The following is a 16,025-nucleotide window of genomic DNA, read 5'->3' as shown; positions in this document are numbered from 1 at the left end:
GACAGTCAGGGGAAGCCACTGCGGGGTCCTGGAAATGGTACCCCCTTATGGAAGAGGGCCTTGGGGGGAGGCCATCTATTCGGCCCCCTGTCCTTGTTGCCTCAGCTTGGGGGGGAAATTCCCGGGCTACTGCAGTGGCCCCCTCTGATGCCCAAACAGCGTCCCCTGACCCTGCAGCAGGACAGGAGGAGACAGAGGAGTCAGGGCAAGGGCCAGCAAAGAGGAAGCGAGGAGACCCTGTCCTGGAGTTTCTGGAGAGAGAAACGCAGAAGGCAGAGGAGAGTGAGACTGACTGAAGATGGCTTTAAATCTCACAGATTTTGAGGTAAGTGTTACACCTGCTGTTGCAGAGGGGCATGGACCAACATAATCTTGTGAGTAATAGCAACATATTAGTGTTATGAATAACAAAGTTTAATAGAGAAAAACACATTTGAGAGTAGGGCAGTTTTGATTTGAGTTTTGATTATCATGAACCATGTCGTGCAAACACACTTTTGCAATGCTGTGTGTCCATCTTTTAGACCAAGTAAACTAGTTACAAAACCATCTTGACTGGCGTTCGTTAAAGGATATTAGAAATGTTTTGTGAAACAACCAGATAACATCCAATGCAGTGAGAGAGAGAGAGGGGGACTGGACTAACTCCCATTTCCTTTTTTTTTGGTTAAATATAATCGTGGACCTCCAGAGCTGCCACCAGACCATCTGGAGCAGAAACAGCCGCTGCCATTTGCTCCCTGATCTGCTCCCCACGCTGCTGATCCTGGTGGAGATGTGGCTCGTCGTTGTTGTCATCAGGCCTGAAGACCTCCTCGGCTGGCTCCATAATGTCTCCATTGGAAACACAGATGTTGTGTAATATTGCACAACAAGCGATGACTTCAACCGCGAAGGTTGGCTTCACCTCCAGTGACTTGAAGAAAATTGATCTCCAGCGGGTTTTCATGATGCCAAATGACCGTTCAATTAGTGACCTGGCCTTGGCGTGATGGTGGTTGAACCTCCTGGAAACAGCAAGGCGTACTGGCTCTTTGTAGGGAATGATGAGGCACGGTGGCTCAGTGGTTAGCACTGTTGCCTCACAGCAAGAAGGTCCTGGGTTCGAACTCCGGTCCATCCCAGGTCCTTTCTGTGTGGAGTTTGCATGTTCTCCCCGTGTTTGTGTGGGTTTCCGCCGGGTGCTCCGGTTTCCTCCCACCATCAAAAGACATGTATGTTAGGGTTAATACTCCTGTCAGTGCCCCTGACCAAGGCACTGGCAAAAGAACTGGAGTTGGTCCCCGGGCGCTGTACTGCGGCTGCCCACTGCTCCTAGTGTTGTGTATAGGATAGGTCAAATGCAGAGGACAAATTTCCCCACGGGGATAATAAAGTATAAAAAATACAAATACAATGGGCACTGACAGGCATGGATACCCACCATCCCCAAGGATGTTGAAGCCCTCTGGTACAGCTGCTGCATGTACAGTGGGCTGTTTCTGAGGACCCTTGAATCATGGACAGACCCTGGGTATCCGGTAAAAATATCCATGAACATCCCGTTGTGGTCGCAGATTGCCAGAAGCTGAACAGAATGAAACAACTTTCGATTTAGGTAGCACTGGGCATCCACAGAGGGGGGTTTTATTCAGATTTGGCAGCCATCAATGCTGCCCACTACCCTGGAGAAGGCCGGGGAGCCAGCGAGCCGAGCAAATCCATTTCCAATATTCTCCAGGTCAGCGTGGCTCCGGAAATGTATGACAAGGTTCTTAATTTTCAGCAGCTTCTTGGCAACCCTGTGCACCATATCATGGACAGTTGTTTGTGGGATGTCGAAACTCCTCAACACCACACGATAGGAGGTGGCACTGGCTAACCAAAATACAAAGAGCAGCACCTCGAGGTAATGGCCCCATCCATGATCCTGTTGGCTACGGAGCATTCCAATCAGGTGCTGCCCTGTTAAGCCTGTAATCTAGCTTCAAGTCTGCATCTTCATCCATGTACAGACAAAGGACTGGCATGGTGGCATTTAGGTTGCAATATGTGGTCTGGGGCTCCAACTAAAATTAACATTATGATGGCATTTAATAACATTGTTAAAATTCATAAATGTTTATGTTCATAAATGTTAGTGTTCATGTTTAAGTGTTTATAAATTCATGTTTAAGTGTTAACAAATTAATAAATGTTTCTACACAACTGTCACAATTTAGTTGTCTATCACAAGGGGTAAATGGAACACTAATAAAGTAGCCTACAGTATACTAATTATGTTTGCCGATGTGTTGATAATTATACTTAGTGTTCCGTTTATTTTCAACTAATGTAAATTAACACCGTAAATTACTTGACTAGTATTCATGAACATTAGCCAACTGACCAGAAAGCCAATAGGGTTTACCTTAAAGCTAGCTAACATGTTAGCTAATAGAAGTTGGTCTATTTACCGGTTGACAGCGTCGGCGAATCAACAAAAGACGTCTTAGACGTCTAATTCGAGTTAGAGTTCGCCTCCGTTTTTGCCTGAAAAGCATAAATTGACCCAACAGCAGCAAAACAGCTACAGGAATCATCGTTGTAGCTAACTCCTTTAGCCACCGATACAGGAGGTAATATGAAAGCTGGTGCTAGTCGCTAGCTCGTGAGCTAACTAGCTCACGAGCTAGCGACTAGCACGATCTTATTGTGCAACTTATTGTACAGCTTGTTATTAGGAGACAGCGCCGTAGTGACAAAATCACACTTGCACATCATTAGAATTTCAACAATTTGTGATTTAATATTCAAAACTGCAAAATCGATACATAATCGGCAACGGCCAAACAAAGTTTGGCCGTTGCCCATATAGTTGACTATCTGACAAACACTCCATAGGGAATAGTAAGTGAGTGAATGAGTGAACGAGTGAACCATTCCGAACACAACCTCAGTCTGTTCAGTTAGTTTCTTTGGTACTGTTTCAGGTTTACCAAGTTTTGGGAAGGTTATGGAATCATTCAATGCTGGCACTTCATTAGCACTCTGAGCCCGAGTTCTAGGCTGTTGTAACTCACCGACTGAAGACATTGGAAGTGTGTCATGACGTTCTCTGTCATTTTCCAATGCAAACATTCTGGTTTCTAGTAAAGCAGTCTTCTGTAGCAGTTTATGGCAGTCTGAGCATTTTAGAGATTCCAGAGTGTGAGGAGGCATCGTGTAATCCCAAATGGTGAAAAAGTTTGAAAATAGGTGATCATGACCTCTGATCACTGTAATCCTGTAGAATTAGTCATAATTTTGTGCATTGCAGCCGGAAAAACAGGAAAATATTGCCGAAAAATAGATAAGCAGGCAGAAGCAAAGCAGAAAGCATCTGTAGTGTTGGCAGAGGTGGAAAGTAACTAAGTACATTTACTTGAATACTGTACTTAAGTACAATTTTGAGGTACTTGTACTTTACTTGAGTATTACTATTTTATGCTACTCCTCCACTACTCCACTACATTTCAGAGTGAAATATTGTACTTTTTACTCCACTACCTTTATTTGATAACTTAAGTTTGTAGTGTGTAGAGTCGAAAATATCAAATTTAGAATTTAGTAAGGGACTGTTCGTTATTTATGAGAGGGGAGAGGGTGGTGCAAAACAGGGGAGGCACGTTAAATAATTTTTTAAGCACTGGGGAGGGACTTGTGTTTTTTATTTTGGCTTTAAGGGAGGGACATACAACTTTAAATGGTTGTATTTTGTATTTATTTTAAATACGTTTTTTCTTTTCAAAATACGGGTTTTACCGCTGTATGTTGACAGGACTCACTAAACTTGGTATCTCCCACCCTTACCTTAACCTTGGACCTCACGCCCGACTCATCAGCAGTACGGAGATGTGCTCCTGGTGGACAGCCACAATACCCACATGGGTTTGCGGCGTGTCCGGGCTCATGTTCTTCACAGTACCTACAGGAAAGACACTCGGGGCCTCATGTATAAATGTTTCAAAATAACGTTTTCACTCAATTCACTGTGCTCTGTCTATGAAGTAGTCTATGAAAAACCAGAATTATTTCCGCTGATACACCATAACAGTTTGGTTATGTGGATAATGTTTAACATTAGAAAGGCCAAAACCCATCTGGCATTGTTAATTTCAATTTTTAGTTCCTCCAACACTGGAGGAAAATGCTATTTTTATCTCCTTCCATAACTTTTCCTAAATATGAGGGTTTTAAATGAATGAAAAAAAAACACTTAGGAAATAGATACAGGCACTCTCCGCTATATCGCCACGTTGGTTTGTGTGAATGCGCGTCTCTCTCTCCTCCGGCTCGTCAAACTAATTTCCCACAGATGACATCAGGCCTTACTCACAGTGCCAAAACCTAGATCGGCAGTAAACTGGACAGTTTTCTTTGTTTATGTGACATGGAGATGTTAACGCACGTCAGGGACTGTACAGTTGCGCACAGAGATCCATGACGCACAGATCCATCTCGCCTGGGAAGAAAACGCAGTGTCGGGTGGGCAGATGCACTCGGAAATAAGTCCTGGAACAACTGTGTGATGTCCAAACGATCTGTGTGCAGTACCTGCTCACACAAACCACCGGACTGCGGGACTGAACGATAAGAAAGGAAAGGCCACCCGTGCGTAAAACTAAAAAAAAATGTAGTGTAGAAACAAATGCCACAAATTGCCATATTTGGAGCGGCAGCACTGCGAACACTGGACATGTGAGGGAGAAGGAGAAAAACCTTCAGCTGGGCCAAAATGTCTTCAGGTCCTCTGCCACACTTTGAGTTTCTCAGTAATCAAATAATCAAACAGATTCAGTAGAGTTCAATATGAAATAGGTTTACTGCAAAATCAAGTACAGTAAACCGAGTCAGTCCATGGAGCAACTAACTTGATTTATGTTTCTTCATCCTTTTATATTCTTTAATACGCCCCACCTTTTGTGGGGCTTAATAACAGATACCTCCTTCAATAACTCCCCTAACTTTCCTTCATCATAATACATCATTATTTTTAATTGCTTCTTCTGCTTGGTAACGTAACCTCAAATTCTGATAAAAAATACAGGTGTTCTCATGATTTCAAACATTCAATAAAAAAGCTCTAATCTAGAAATATGTACATAAATAATGGTGTTAACGTGACCTCAAATTCTGATAAAAAATAATGGTGTTCTCATGACCTCAAACATTCAATAAAAAAGCTCTAATCTAGAAATATGTACATAAATAATGGTGTTAACGTGACCTCAAATTCTGATAAAAAATAATGGTGTTCTCATGACCTCAAACATTCAATAAAAAAGCTCTAATCTAGAAATTCGTACATAATCAAATAATGGTGTCAATATACTTCTCATTAAAAACACTGACATCATATGCTTGTTCGCTATAATCATCAACATCCCTGTATACTGGATATCATACTAATAAAACATTCATGCAGGCCTACACAGGCCTTCTGGTGAGTCGAAATCTCCCACACACGTCACTATATGGTTTTGTTTTTAATCTTTGAATCAGTTCAATTGTGCAATTTTTCCTTTATTTACAAAAACACTGCATGCGTAAAAGCACATTGGACATATTTGGAGAGGGGGGCACTGAACACAGGCACATTCACCATCGTTTTTGACAAGAAGGTGACAAGAGGGGCGTATTTATAGTCATTTGCATAGTTAATTCTGGGAGGAGACAAGGCGGGCATGTGCGCTCAATTTCACGTTGATTGGGATGTATAAAGGAAAGGTTTTATACGGTTTTGTGAGTACGCCATGCAAATAACTCTTATATAAATCATGGCAGTTAGACATAAAATTAGACATATACATTAGGATCCATCGCAATGTAATAACCGAAGTTTCATGAGTCTTTATCGAAGACTTTTCCTGATTTTGGACACATTCCAAAGTGTCTCATCAAACTCTCTGACGCCTAGGAGGCTCTGTGTGTGTGTGTGTGTGTGTGGATCCTAGCCTGCAGTCTGATGTGGCTTGTAGATAAGACCTGTAAATGGGAGGAAGAGACCCCCCCCCTCCCCCCTTAGTCTTGTTCAGTGTCAAGGTGACACTTTTGTAGCTTTAAAGGCATTTTTGTTCCTGGGAAAGAAAATTACTCAAAGATCCATCTGGGCTGTGGAGACTGTGGTTCTGCTACAAGTTACTAGTTACTTTGCAGATTCAGATTATTAATACAAAATATAATCAACTAATGAATTGTGATGTATTATTATAGAATACTTGTAAGTAGTGGAAATCAGCCCCACCTTTTCCAGCTGCAACATTAAAGTGATGCTTACACATTAATGCATCAATAATTATAATTCAATAATATAATATATACTGTATTATTCTGAAATGGGCCATTCTGCATAATGAGTACTTTTACTTCTGTTCCTTTAAGTACATTTTGATGCTAATACTTTTGTACTTTTAAGTAACATTTTGAATGCAGGACTTTTACTTGTAACAGAGTATTTTTATACTGTGGTATTTCTACTTTTACTTAAGTGAAAGATCGGAGTACTTCTTCCACCACTGAGTGTCGGAGAGGCAGAAGCAAGTCGTAAAGCAGTAGTAAAGCAACACACAGTAATTAGAGGAACAGTATCAACAGAAGAAACAAGATCATAAAAAAAAAAAAAAAAAAATCATTTCAGCATGTTAACGTTCCAGCCCAGAGGGAGAGTTTGTTGTGAACAAATTGTTGTCAACACATTGTTAGTCAAATGCCCAAAGCTTCAGCGTGTCAAGTGAAACCAGATGGGACTCATCTGTTCATCTGTCATTAGCTTAGTTTGCTGAGAACCGCTATCTTTGTGTTAAAGATTTTGGATGACAGGAAGCTCTTGGTGCCATGCCATGCTCCTCAGGAGGACATGAGAGGTTGACTATTCTGTAATGCTGCATTTCATTCAAAGTCAGAAGTGAATTCCCAGCTTGTAGGTTGTAATTACAACCTTGTTGCATTCCGGTGGTCCAGCTCGGAAAAACCAGGGGAGAAACATGGGCACGGAAAGATTTTCTTTGCCCAACGTAAAATACTTTTTCCACATGCAGCAGCTAATGTTAGGTCAATGATATTTTGACATTTAGCAAGCTAGTTAACATAGAACTTTAGCCACTGTAAGTGCAACTTTGCATTTCAAATGTATGTTTAACCATTTACTACACAGGTGTTTTCATAGATTTAAGCTGATTTATGCTGATGGTGTTTACAGTGTGTGCCATGATGCTGATGTGGTGTCAGAAACCATCTCAGAAACCTTGAGGGTGAGAAATCTGACTGAGTTTCCTGCTTGGAAATCTCGTATGGATGCTCGTTCCTTTCCATTTCCATCCCGACTTTCCAACATCTCTGGTACTAGTGTGGCCACCAAAAAGGAGGAGACCTAGTTGAGGCGGGTGAAGTGGGTAACGTGATTTTGACAATAAATAGAAGAAAGGGAATGGCAAAAAATATTTGAATCTACTATGAAATCCATTTTTGCTTTATGGCAGTGAAGTCTGAGGCCCGTTATTAAAGTTACTTACAGCTGCATCTTGATTGCTGCAGGCATATTCTACATACCAACAGAGGTTCATCTAACCTGGCATCTAGGGCAGAGCGGGACAAGTTTGTTTTTTTTTGTTCCCAGAATGTTTTTATTTTGGAGTAGGATAACGTGCTTTAAAAACATACACATGTTTTGTGGCAACATTTCATTAAAATATTTCAACATTATGGCACAACATTCCTGTAACTCTTCGACTCAAAATTCCTGGGTAACTGGACTGACCACTGTGGTCACTAGGGTGACTGATAATTTACTTGAACTATTGGAATTGGACTATTAACACATGTAAAAGGTTGATAACACATCAATATTCAAAAGTCTTTCAACAGAATTACTTTTTTCATTCATTTATTTAAACACACTAAACCTGTCTGCATAAAAAAAAAAGGCATGACTAGGTTTATGTCATACAGTCAACTTCTGCACCATAAACTAAACATACATTAAACTAAAAAAAAAAGATGTATTAAAAAAAAGTACTCTGATCTGATGATGGTGTTTGTGTTCATGTTGTATATTTGTTGATTTAGTCAGAGTCCTCTGACAACAGTGAGGGGCTGCTGCATTTTCGTTACTCTGAAGCATTGATGGACTTTCGAGTTATTACATCTATTTTACTTACATATTACTTAGTTATTTCCAGTCATTACTACGTAATTAATGGCCTGTTATGTAAGGGATTACCAGTCAACTTAATGGATGAGTTGTATTGATTTGAATTAAATTGATTTAATTTTCTATTATATTATCAACAATACATTAATATTTATTGTTTTTGTTTAATTATTATGACTCATCTGTTAATATTTATATTACCTGAATCTATACACTATATTCTTTTGGCAGCATAGGTTTCTGTCCTGTCAGGCTAATAAAGCAGATTTGAACTTGAACTTGAAAGAGAGAGACAGAGAGAGAGAGAGAGAGAGAGAGAGAAGGTTGGTGAGAGGCTGCTCTGTGAGATCGGGTGCTGCAAGTATGATTGACAGCTTATATTTCATCTGAGATTGCCTCACTGTTTTGTTTCTGTGCGTTCGGTGGCTGAATGTTTAAAAAAGCAATGACATTTTGTAAGCAAGCCCAAAAAAAACGCAACCCAAATGCAACTGCCAATATTTTCAAGACTCTAAAAAAAAAAACAAGTTGTTTATAATAAGCGGACATGGCAACTATGCTATGAATGCGGCTCACTCATAAGGTATATCATGAAGCATGGAGCCATCCGTAGGCTTGCTGCTGGCTATGTTTACATCTTTTAAACCAATGAAACACAAGATTTGTATTTGATGTATGTTTGAGCCGATAATGTACAGGAATACAATATGTAGGCATTTCAACTGCCAACAAGAGGTTGTGCCAGATGGAGGACAGGCGGTTAAGGAAACGGACTGTCCAGCCTAATCCCGGACAACTGGCCACCCTATCTGGTACGCAGCATAACACAACCTCCTTTCACTGTGGCAGTCTCTTCTCCAAGCTCAGCTCAGCTACTGGCTGAATGCTTGCCAGACTAGGGCAGGCTGCTCAGACAGAGTGTGAGTCACTGGAAGAAAGCTAGAACCATCCTTGCTGATCCTAGCAGCTAACACTAGAGCAGCAAATTACAACCACACCAAATATACAACACTGGCAGCAAAATTGGTAACCTCCCAGCAACAGAGCATAGTGGCACAGATCAATTATGCAAAAAGACAGCAACTGCTGCGGTTATTTCCAGTGTTGGGCAAGTTACTGAAAATGAGTAATTAGTTACCGTTACTAGTTACTTCTCTCAAAAAGTAATTGAATTACTTTACCAATTACTGCATAATAAAAGTAATTAGTTACTAGGGAAAGTAACTTCTGCGTTACTTTTAAATGTCTGCTTCAGTTCTCTTATTACACATAGCTATATTATTTTAGTGTTGCTGTGGCACAGTGTGGGACAAGATAACTGTCAAATTTGAGCTATCATTGTACCCATTATAACTATGATGAAAAGTAAGTAGTGGAACAATAAAACAATAGATATGTTTTGATAGGTGTATTTATTGTAGCCTCTACAGGTCTTCAAATCAAACATTAGTTCACTGTGTGGGCTAAGTTACCGCACCGGTAGCAGTGCTGCCAACTCTTTTCCAAGGAAAGTAGCTATTGGCTGCTCAGAAAGTCGCTAGAAGTCGCCAGATGATGTCATACGATAATTTGCATATCAATATTTAATGCTGCACTTGTTATGCATGCCATGGCGTAGCCCATTTTAATATAAGTGCTGACTCCGCCCACCCGGGCCAATTTCAGCGTACGCCGGTAACAATTATAAGTGGACCCCTCCTGCTGTGATCATCAGACTCTCTGGATTAGACAAGCAAGTAGAGAAAACCGGCATCAGCCAAACCAATTTATTGCCAAATGCTTTGGGATTCAACACATTAACATTGCTTTCTATGGTCAGAAAAAGTCTCCAGATTTGTCGCTAGTTGCTTCTGAGAAATAAAGTCTCTAGGGAGGTTGGTAGTCTTTTGATTCACTTGCACCACCATAAAGTGAACATAAACTGGATAATCCAGTAATGAGTAACGAGCCCATTTAAATTTCAGTAATTGTAATTGCGGTATTTAATTTGAAAAAGTAATTAGTTACATTACTAGTTACTGCCAAAAGTAGTGGAATACATTAATTATTAATTATTAAAGTTATTCCCAACACTGGTTGTAGCACATCTGATTCCTTCAGTAAACATACCACTAAGTGGATAAATTGATCTTCTGGTGTCCTGCCTCCCTCCTTCGAGTTTCCTTATCTCTGTTCACCAACCCTGTGGTCCTCTAACCATGGCCAGCAATAGCCCTAACCAGTCACGTCTCAAACAGTCAGGGTCTCGAGCTACGGGGGAAGAAATAAGTATCACAGACACAAAGAGGGAAGGTCTTGCAATAGATGCTGTGCTGTATCACATGCAAGTAACTGTCAAATAGCTTTTCTGCCACTGCTGCCTTCCTCACTCACAGACGGCCTTACTCTGGGGTCCATCACTGTAGCCTCATGCAGAAAGCTCTGGATGCCGTCATCATTTTAATGATAAACATAAGAGAACAATGTTTAACGACAACATCAGGAAAATGAAATGTATAACTAAGAATGTGTATATCTTTCAGTGTGAGTTTACCAAAAGCTTACCTGGTACCGTCTAGACAGGTCACTCCAAACCTTGTCCTTGATGCATCACAAAAATGCAGTGTCATCTTCCTGGACAGCGAAGTGATCCAGTGGGTTCTGCAAGATCAGCAAAATCTTCCCACAGGTGGGAGTTTTTTCACCAGACACACTCAGTGTATGGGACATGCATAGCCTTCACAAACTCCTCTGCCTTCCTGTAGTCATCGTTGTTGATTCGTTCCAGTCTGCAATAAATGGTTATTAAAAAGCAAACTATAACAACAATCTAAATTCCTTTATCTAAAAAAAAAAAATGAGGATTTTAATAGTTCACTCATTTATTCAAGTGTGGAATACCTGTCCCTCTCCATTGGGCTTCTGAGTCTTGGGTGCAGGGCTTGGATGGCAGGGTACTGCTCCAGGAAGTGTTTGATCATTAGGAACAAGGAGTTCCATTGTGTCTTAACGTCTAAGAGCAATGAATGCTTGGGCAGGTCTGAGATATAAACACAAATGACACCAAATGATAATAAAACAATGACAACACAGTGATAACATACGTAACATACTGTATGCAGTGGTGGAAGAAGTACTCTGATCCTTTACTTAAGTAAAAGTACCAATACAGCAATGTAAAAAATACTCCATTACAAGTAAAAGTCCTGCATGAAAAATCCTACTGAAGTAAAAGTACATAAGTATTAGCAGCAAAATGTAGTTAAAGTATTAAAGTAAAAGTAGTGGTTTGGTCCCTCTGACTGATATTTTATTATATGACATCATTAGATTATTAATACTGAAGCATCAGTGTGTAAGCAGCATGTTACTGTTGTAGCTGCTGGAGGTGGAGCTAGTTTGAACTACTTTATATACAGTTAGCTAGTTTAGTCCAGTGGTTCCCAACCTAGGGGTCGGGCCCCTCCAAAGGGTCACCAGATAAATCTGAGGGGTCGTGAGATGATTAATGGGAGAGGAAAGAAGAAAAAACTAAGTTCTGACACACAAATCTGTTTTCAGTTTTTGGACTTTTTCTCTAATCTTTGATTTTTGCTGAAATATTGGATCATTTGAACATTTATTGAAATGAAACCATGTGAGGTTTAGAGGGGAAAATCACTATTTGGTGGAGCTGTTAACAACTCATAGACATCTGAAATGTGACCCCGACTACACACTGCTTTTTGTAAGACGTCAAAAGCCAAAAAGGTTGGAAACCACTGGTTTCATCTTTAACAATGTGTTGTATTTTAAAAGCTTGTTATATTATCCATTGTGTCAAATCTCCATCTGAAAAGTAACTAAAGCTGTCAAATAAATGTAGTGGAGTAGAAAGTACAATATTTCCCTCTGAAATGTAGTGGAGTGGAAGTATAAAGTAAAGTACAAGTATCTCAAAATTGTACTTAAGTACAGTACTTGAGTAAATGTACATAGTTACTTGCCACCACTGACTGTATGACAAGCTGGACTCAAGCAAAATTACAACACTGAAGCCCATTCTCTCTCTGTACAAGCAGGCTCTCAAAGTGTTAGACAGAAAACCCAATACTTACCATCACTGCAATATTCTTGGCAAATATGACATCCTTAGCTGGGAAAATCTAATGAACTACACTGACACCTGCCTGATCTTTAAGATCCTAAATGGCAAGGCTCCTCCACCACTTACTTTTATTAAGCAGAAAATTTCAAACAACAGATCTACAAGATCTGCTCTGAGAGGGGACTGTGTAATGCCTTTCAGGTCCAGCTCCTTCAGCCCATCATGCATTTCTGTAAGAGCTTCTCAGTTGTGGAACACCCTAGCAACTGAAATAAGAAACTGTACCACCTACCACACCTTCACACAAAGTCTCAAGGCCTGGCTTTTGAAAAGTCAGACATGTGAACATTTCTAATCTACATAGTACATTGCTCATTTTATCATTATTGTTGTTATTACTGGCTAACCTGCTGCTAACTTGTCCCATGTCCTTTGCCCATTGCCAGGCGGCCAGCTTTGCATGGCTTAGATGGTTGTGGTCAGTATTGCTTGGCTGTGTGTTGTTGCTTCGTGTTGCTTGCATGACTATGTGCTGAAATGGTGTTTGTTGTTTTATTGTTGTTGTATTATTGTACTGATGTTTTTCTGTTTCCTGTTGCTCTGCATGGCTTGTGATCTGTGTTGAGAATTCTTGTTTTGTTGCTGTTGCTGTCTCTATGGTGTCTTGCTGTCTTCGTTCTGTAAATTTGATCACTTTATAGGTTTTAAAACATCTCGCCAAAGGACTGCAGTTGAAAATTAGCCAGCTGGCTAACACTGGCACATTTACAGAAATGTTGATTAATGTGTGTTGTCCTTATAAATAAACAAACAAACAAACGTTTCAATACAATCATATTAAGGAAATATGAAGAGTTCTTACAGAGGAGGCCCTGCTTCTCCTTGAGCACGATATTGGCCATGGAGGACCTCTTCATTCACAGCACAACAGAATTCTCGATGCCCAGGTTAAGCGTATGTGCAAAATATGTTGAAATGTCTCACCGCAACGTCCATATTAGCAGCATTATTTACAGTGACTGCCACTATCTTCTCCTTCACTCCAAACTCCTCAAGGAATATCCTCTATTTCTTCTGCTACCACTGTTCCTGTCTGAGCTTGGGAGGCAGCCTTTGTTCTCAGGACCTTTTGCTTCATCTTGCCTTGGCTGATATAATGCAGGGTCACTGTAATATAGTGGTCTTGGGTGAAACTTGTCCAGCCATCAGAGGTGATGGTTGGACATCTCCCTACAGTAAGAAATCAAATATTAAGTGTGTGTGAGAGACAGGTACCAGACCAGAACCTAGCTGGTTATGATATTTCAGGAGCTGTTGTTCATCAACCCCAAAGCACAGAAAACAGTCATCAATATAATGTCCATAGAACAGGATTTCAAGAAAAGGATTGGTAGGACTGTAAATAAACCTTTCCTCCCAGAGTCTTCTTCTCTCCTTTTCTCTAAGTCCTCCCCCTTGACCTGTTGGATCCTTCTGACACTATCCATCAGGCCTTATATTCCCAGTAGCCCATCTATTGTTTATTTTTTGGTTGCCTTTTTTTGGATTATGTGAAATCATATTTGGGTTATTGACTATACTTTTTTTTTTTTTGACCCTATGCAACTGAATTTTAGTGTTGTTGGTAATTTTGCCTCTATACAATAGCTTTATTTCTTTGATAGTTATGTTTATGCTTGAGTGCGGTATTGTGGTACCTGTTAGTTGCTTGTGCTCCACCCAGTAAATCCAGTAAACACACTGGGGAATGCACGGGAGAGAGAGGAGAAAAAAAAGAGAAAGAGATTTGTTAGACTCGGAGCTGAACAAATCCGGGTATTTTACTAACTTGGAACCTAATCAACAAGTCCTCCAACCCATACAACCACATAGGTTGTTTGTTCCTACCCTCTAATATGACCCACAGGAGTGTTTCCAACGTGATCTCACAAAAATACGTGACATGAACACGACCTCGATGAATTTGAAAACGTTCCTCCGCCACAAATTGAATTACGTCCCAAAGATTGGTTAATGGTTACATTTCCGCAATGAAAACCACTTTGGTTAAATTTAGGCAAGTAAAAAATAAAACAACTTGAGTTATGGTTATGGCTAGGTAACTAAAACAAATTGGTTAAGGTTAGGACAATGGTTTGGTCACGGTTAAATTAAAAAGAATTTAAATGTGACTCACGGTTGTATGTCCTTTGGAAACGTTGGGAATGGAACCCCGGTCGCCGACATCGAAGGCAAACGTATACGCCCATCCACCATCCCCGACCACAACACCCTTACTTTCCAACGTGCTATTTCAATGTTGAGAGAGAAACTTGACAGAGAAACTTGACGTCATGTGACGTGGACGCAGACCAACGCAGCACATTGTCGTTATTTACACGACCGCTAAAGGTCGCTTAACTTTAAAACGTAACTATAGCTCGTAATAAGCTGCTTGTACAAATGACCTATGGGCTCGTTTTTTGGGGGAGGACAGTCTCAACCTAATGGAACCTAACCCTAGACAGAATCAACTCTGTAGAGCTCAGACCAGGCCAGACCTGTCCCAGGCCAGCAGCAGTACATAAATACTGTGGTTTCTAGGATAGGCAGCAGGGTAAACTGTCACATCAGCCCCATTGATACAATACTCTATGCTGTGGCAGGTTAGAGTTAACTTCCAAGTTGGACTCAACAAATTTCATAAATAAACATTTCTTTTTAAATAGACTGTCAAACTGTCTTGGATATTTCATTTAAACAGAATATGTTTCTCTCTGACATTCACAAAAAAATATTCACAAACCTTTACCACTGCTGTAGAAACCCTGGTCAGATTGTACATTGTTGTGTCATAATGTTATGCTACAATCTAACAAGCATGCAAACAGCAAACCAGACCATCATGCGTTTGACTCATGCCCTAGCTGGCAGTAGTCCAAAACCATAAATGACTGGTGTTAATTACAGACTATGCTTTTGTCGAACATAGGTCAAAACTATGCTTTGAAATAGCAAACTATGCTTTGAGACAAATACAGATGCAATATGTTTTTTACTACAGAAAATGAACATATGGTCAAATGATGATCTTGTTTTTCCAGTTTCATTGAATCTCAACATTTATTCCCTATAAATATTGAGATTCAATGAGCATTCAATGACATTATTGAGCATACACAGTAAGGTTACTGATGTCAACTAAGCACAATGTGCAATATGTGATGATGAGGAAGACCAACACCATGTTTGACTGCCCTGGTTACCACTATAGGGAGCAGTTTTAAGTGGTGCCCTCTGCACTGTAAAAACTCATAGTGCAATTTAGTGAAATCAACTCATCTTTATCCATTAACACAATGTATATAGATGTGTTTGTCAATTTCAACTTAAAAGTGCTGGTTATGAGCTTCATGACTTAAAATCATGAGTTCACATCTTGTGACTTAAAATTACAAGTTGAACACCTTGTAAAGCATTCACTAAACTCAACACTGTTTTATTAGCAGACTTCCCAGTATGCATTGTACTCGGTTTAACTCTCCAGAAACTCTTCCTTCTTTTGGTTTGAATGAAGTTACAGATAGAGACTTGTTATGTATGTATGTTTGGTGAATCATAGGTCAATTTTCTGATAAAAAAAATAAATAAAAAACCATGATGAAATCTACTATCTATCTTATCTATGTATCTGGGAATTCACATTCAAGTAAGTTTCTCTCTGATGCACATGGAAAGTACAATCCACTATAAGTAAGTGTATTGCAGCTGCAGACTATATGCTGAGCTGTGTGTTAATCATGTGATACAGGAGGAACTCCAACTTAAACC

At 40.0% G+C, this 16,025-nt stretch overlaps 1 pseudogene; it reads right to left on the bottom strand.

Annotated features, from left to right (window-relative positions):
* Window positions 1-667: 667 nt before the first annotated feature.
* On the bottom strand, window positions 668-13,117 carry LOC139662343 (putative nuclease HARBI1; annotated as a pseudogene).
* Between the last annotated feature and the right edge of the window lie 2,908 nt (window positions 13,118-16,025).

The sequence above is a fragment of the Centroberyx affinis genome, unplaced genomic scaffold (genome assembly GCF_046629955.1).
Source record: "Centroberyx affinis isolate AG114_WGS23_722 - 3 ecotype Tasmania unplaced genomic scaffold, CSIRO-AGI_Caff_v1 ptg003766l_1, whole genome shotgun sequence".
Taxonomy (NCBI): domain Eukaryota; kingdom Metazoa; phylum Chordata; class Actinopteri; order Beryciformes; family Berycidae; genus Centroberyx; species Centroberyx affinis.
Note: the sequence above shows the minus strand (reverse complement) of the source record. Positions and strands in the feature narration are given on the sequence as shown.